The sequence below is a fragment of the Salminus brasiliensis genome, chromosome 8 (assembly GCF_030463535.1).
Source record: "Salminus brasiliensis chromosome 8, fSalBra1.hap2, whole genome shotgun sequence".
Lineage (NCBI taxonomy): Eukaryota > Metazoa > Chordata > Actinopteri > Characiformes > Bryconidae > Salminus > Salminus brasiliensis.
Genome location: NC_132885.1, coordinates 20,953,240 through 20,959,302, shown reverse-complemented (window position 1 = coordinate 20,959,302; position 6,063 = coordinate 20,953,240).

The following is a 6,063-nucleotide window of genomic DNA, read 5'->3' as shown; positions in this document are numbered from 1 at the left end:
CTTAATTTAAATTTCATCACACTTCATGAAATTCATGCAAATACACAAAAATTAATTCAGGCCAAAGTGTTCGATATTTGTCTCATCAGACCTGAGGATGTCTTTCTGTGTGCTGCTGGAGCCAGACTCAGGACAGGCAGTCATATGCTTTTACTCCTAACTGGCTTCCTTCTAGCCGCTGTAGCATAAAGACATGATTGACGGAGATAGCTGCCCTTCTGGAAGGACAAGATCTGAGGTACCATTCAGTTTGTGTTTAACTCTCCAACCGAAACTTTTCTTTTTTGGTTACTGAGTTTGGTCAGATAGTCAGGAAAGTCTTCCAAACTTCTTCCATACTTCAAAGTGTTTCACAATGCTGTGGTCATGTGGATATATGGACGAAGGTATTGGGATGCCTGCTCATTCACTGTTTCTTCTGAAATCAAGAGTAATTAAAAAAACATTTTTTCAGCTTTTGTAACTGTAGTAACTGTCTCTACTGTCCAGGGAAGGCTTTCTACTAGAGTTTGAAGCATTGCTGTGAGAATTTGATTGCATTCAGCGACAAGAGCGTCAGTGAGGTCAGGATGTTTGATAATCACCACCCCGACTCATCCCACACTCACAATCTTCCCAACAAATGATTTTGAAAGAACCACCATAATAGCAATGTAACAAGTATAGCAATGCACAATGTAAATGTCTCTGTACTACCAAATACTGCACATAGATATAGACTCTGCTGTGTTATTCAGATCAGTGCATATATAAGCATATATACATTAGAGGGTCTGTGCATGTATAGGTGTATCTATGGAATGTTGGATGGTGGATCCCTTTTAAAAATGAAAAAATGTTCTCATTAAAAATTGATTAAAAATGTTCAGGCATATTGTACATTTCTCATCACATCCGATTCCTGAAAGTAGACCTTCTGTGCTATTGGTCATAGTTTGAAGAATGCTGTAATGAATTTTATTAATATCAACTTGTTAGATGTCAAAAAAAATGTATCTGTAATTCAATCAAAGAGGTGGTGTGTGTGCGTATGTACTCAGGGGCTATAAAACTTGTGATTGAGCTAATCTGACATATCAGTAATGATTTATGGCCCGTGTGAATGATTTATGACTGGTGATCTGCCGGATCAGACTTGGCCTATCTTTGGAATGCTTTGGGCTATCAAATCAGTTCCAATTGCATCTGTGATAGCCAACGTTGTATAGAAACGCTGGGAGCTAACTATGTATTTATGATCTTGAGTTAAAACAATTGCATAAATGCACCACAGGGAGTCAAAATGACAGTGATTGTTGATCTACTGATCCACAGACTGTTCTGCAAAAAGCTTGTATCTCCAAAACGCACTGCTCTTGTCACTGCCATATGATTGCTGTTGACAGAGCATTGTCCTTTGAACTGGGTTAACAGAGTAGCTGTCCCACCTCTTACAGTATGTCCTTATGTCACATACAATAATTGTATCAAAAAACGTTTTACAGAAGAAGCAAAAAAAATAAATAAATTGACTTTCATAGAAGTTATGTCAGTTAAGTCATGATTTCTAATTGTGGACAATTGTGCTGGTCCTATTATTAAATGTTGACATGATGTGAAGGGCAGTTTGGGATTCAAAATATGTCACTAAAACACCAAAACTATACAAAGGTTTTGTTACGATATATTTAATATATGAAATTTGTCTTTTTCTCCAAATTGCAGTCTTATAGTGTTGGGTTATTAATGCCACCCCTCCAAATATGTCTATATAGATACAATGAGAGTTAAGGAGGGTTTCCTCTCCTGTAAAGTGACCATTTTAGAGACACATGCTTGTTTTTTGTGCAACAGTGGCAACAATGATAAGATCTTGGATTTTATGATGATTCTTGTCAGTCATGTCTTTAAAGTGAATTGGATTTCCTAGTAAAGTTTTAAGAGTGTTGAAAAATTTCTGCATTGCATTGTTAATACTTGATGCCTTTAAGTACATTTTCTAGAACACATTTAAATTTAGAAATAGAATACAAGAGGGGGTGTAATATTGTGAGTAACATCACAACTAGAATTTGATCACAGTAGATCATCACAGCCATGATGTTATTATATAAAACACAACCCTATTGTTTTTATACAGCCATTTTTTTTTTTTTACAAATTAAAGGTACTAAATTAATGTAAAGAAGCCCTGAATTTCATACAGAATATGCTTTAACTGCCCTCTTGAAATGCGCACAAGGCTCAACAGGTGCTACAACAAACCTCTACTTTGTCAGTTCTGGTGTTTTGGAATTGTTACTGTTGAATAATAAAAAGGAAAAGCTGTGTAAGCTCTGCACAAATGTAGCATGTAATGTTGCATGTTACAGCCCTGATTTTATGTAATATCCCGGGCAACAGCACTTGTCTGTTGGTAGACAGTTACAAAATGTCATTTTTGTCTAAAAACATTTAAACTGCCATTTAACTACCATTATTTTACCAATTCATCACCAATTAAAGTTACTGCAATAATTAATGACTTGGAAATTGGCATTTAATTTAGAGATTATTACAATTTATTACTGCCAATTTACACAGTTATTATCTGTAAAATCAGAAGTCACTAAAGCTTGTCTATTGAGGAATAGACAACCTCACAAGCTTGCTGAAATCAGTTGGACAGACTACAGACTGCTAAGTACTGCATTTAAAATCATAATAGTGAAGCAAGCATATAAATATCAGAGATTGTTGACTATTGCATCAGAAGCTTACTAAGCCTGATATATCCTCCCTGTGGCTATATTGATTGGATGACTCCATAGCCTCCAGAGCCAAGGCTCTGGGAATGTTAATATATTTTGGGTGGGTGTGGCTTTTTTACAGGGCAGAAAAAATGATGAGGAAAATGTTCATTAAGAAAATTAAAGTAATATTTATTTCAAACTCTTCTCACTTTCCTTTCCACATGCATTTTTACATGGAAGCAATGTTAACAAAGCATTACCTTAAATTGTCCTATCATTCATTGTTTTAATCCATCAAGCTGCCTATAGCAAACCACACGGATGTGTGCTAAATGTCTATTTGTGAGTGACACTGGAGCTGTCATATAAAATTCGAGAGTCTTTGATAAACCACACTTGTTTTAACTTCTCTCCCACCAAGGGAGCTAGACTGATTTAAATTTGGTTTGCCCTTGACTAAATTGGTGCCAATGTCCCTTGATTTGCCTGTGAGGGTCCCAAGATTCTTGGCTGTGTTTAGAGTCACAGGCACACTGTCAGTGCCTGCTGAGGTGTGGTGTGATTTGGCGAAGCAAGTGGAAAGAGTGATGGATGATACAGCTCCCAGTAGACATTCTTTCAGCACTCTACAGCTCCAAATATAGTCTATCAAACACACATTACACAAACTGCACCCAGGTTTGATTTGATTTCTTAAAGGAAACTAAGTTAAGAAACTCATGTAGGAGAGTGATCCAGACAAGGTGAGTTAAAAAATATATATATATATGCAAAGTAGTCTTTAGTTATTTAACTTTAGTTATTTAACTTTGTCCATTCTTAAAAATGCAGTGATGACTCTTCTAGCTATCATAGATGCCATTCAAGATCTGAGAACAAGATCTTAGAACTCAGGGCATGAACTGCCCACAAAATAACTTGTGACAAGTGAAACAACTGGTCCACATTTGTTGCAGTTCCCGGTTCCTCCCAGTCCCAGGTTCATTTTGTTCATTTTATTCTCTCGTTTGTCACGTTTGTGTTGCGTTTACATTTGTACCAAGTAGTTACTGCTTCTTTTGCCTCGTTTGCCCCTTTATGTTACCTTGGTTTTTGTTAATAAACAACTAGCTTTGATTCCATCTCTGTGAGTGTTCATCCCTCTGTGTCTGGCTTAACACGCCATGACAGGTAAGACCTTTCAACAGACAATCAGTAGAACGCATTTTGATAAACATGACAAAAGCTATTGATTTTCAGCATTATTCTGTACAGTAAATATTTAATCCTAACTGTTTTCATACTCGATTAATATAAAAGCCGATTTACCTTTCAAAGAATTTTGTCCAAATATGTTCGATCTATGTCAAATGACAAAAGTACATTGTAGGTATGTATATACACACACACACACACACACACACACACACAGACAGACAATTACACTTACCACTACCATGAACTCCACTATTACCATCAATAGGTCAAGCTTCTCCTCTTGAAGTGCGACTTCTGCTTAATGGTTCTGTGAAAGTGCATTGTGATGATGATCTGTTCCACTTAAATTATGGGTGAAATTGGAGAGCAATTGAAAGGCCTGTTTGGATTTTCAATGTCTAAATAGACAAGATTGAGGCTTAAATAGCTTTACACAAAGGCTTGGAATGGAGTTGTTCAGTGAAGCTGACCCTACTTTGACCTGATAGATGTCTCTGCCATGCAAGAAGACAAAAAAATACATTCCCATTATAGCTGACTCCAGCACACTCTAATTTGGGCCAGATATCAACAGTGGGGAACCCCCAGGGGCCTTCTAGGCATGGTTCTTGTGGTTTTATTTTTATTTCATTTTTATTAAATAGAAACCTGCTTGTTTTTGGAACTGCATTATAACTGTACTAGTCCAATTTCATTTTATTAGCTGAGGCCATATTGGTTTTACATTTGTGACGCTTGTGATGCTAAACAGAAAATAGTCCAATCAGGATTTTGTTACATAGTCTCATGGTAGATACAGCTACCATGAGTCCCCCATTGGTTCAGACATCTTTGGTTGAACTGGTGGAGGTTAACCACCAACACAATTAGGAACTAAGAGAGAAATTAACCATTCAGGTTTTGATTTATGTTGGATGGGACCAGTTTTGTCTGAAAAACTGTCATTCACTCTGGAGCTTCCAGGAGTACAACATACATGACAGACTGTGAATACCAATGGTTGCCTAACCAGAACATAGTGACGGAGACACTGTTACATACGAGGTGAAATACATGTTAGTATCTGTTACATGCTTCAGATCAGAATGCCTTTCTCAGATTTTTTGTGTTAAATAAGAAATGCCCAAATAATGTATCATTCCAATTAGTTTAGCACTACCATACTACTAGAATCCCTCTTGATATTTCTGCTGTAACAGCCTCTCCTTTAAGGGAAGTCTTTGACCTAGACATTGGAAAATTACAGGAAGGATTTGAATGCATTAAGCCACAAGAGCATTAATAAGGTTAGGTACTGATGCTGGATGAATAGTTCTAGATCAGACATAGCACTGCAACTCATTCCAAAAGGAGCTCCATCAGCCAATGTATGCTTGGCACTGGGAGTGGTGACCTAAGGTTGTATGCTTCCAGAGTTTCCTATTTATTTGGCACTACTCAGAGCAAGATCACAGCCAATTACCCCAAGGAAAAAAAAGAATCTGCACTATCAGCAGGTTTATCATATTTAAATAATCCCATGTTCATGGTCATGTTTGTGGAAAATTACAGATTTCCTTACTGTTTTTTAAATATGTAGTATGCAGACATTGTTAAAGTGTGGAAACATGCTGAATATTAAACAATATTAAACAACTGGGGATTGGACGGCAACCATCCCCATCCTGCTCTTATCCCGTAATGGGCCGAGTTAAACTGACCTCCAGGCTCGAGGTCAGACTGAAGAGTCATAAGGACAAGCACACACTTTTCTGACAGAGATGTTCAGAATAAAGGCCGTTGGTGACAAACAAAATGAAGGACATGCACAGACATTGCATCTGTCAGACAGACTATGTCAATTTATTCCATTTTATCTACATTCCAAGGTTGAGATAACAACTTATTGAGCTGATGAAAAATGATAACAGTGACAGGAAAATATTCTGGAAATAACGAAATTACTTATTTTCATCACAATAGTCAGCAAATCAGTCAAGACTTCATGTCAATATTACCTTCAATGGAAGGACATCCCATTATTAACAGAAATACTGTCTGCAGACATATTTACTGCAAATGTCATGAGGTCAAGCGTAAACAAACTTAACGTTGTGCAGGTTAATTCCAGAACATAAGCTGCCACTGAAAGATTTGACTCTTTCTCTCAGAAATC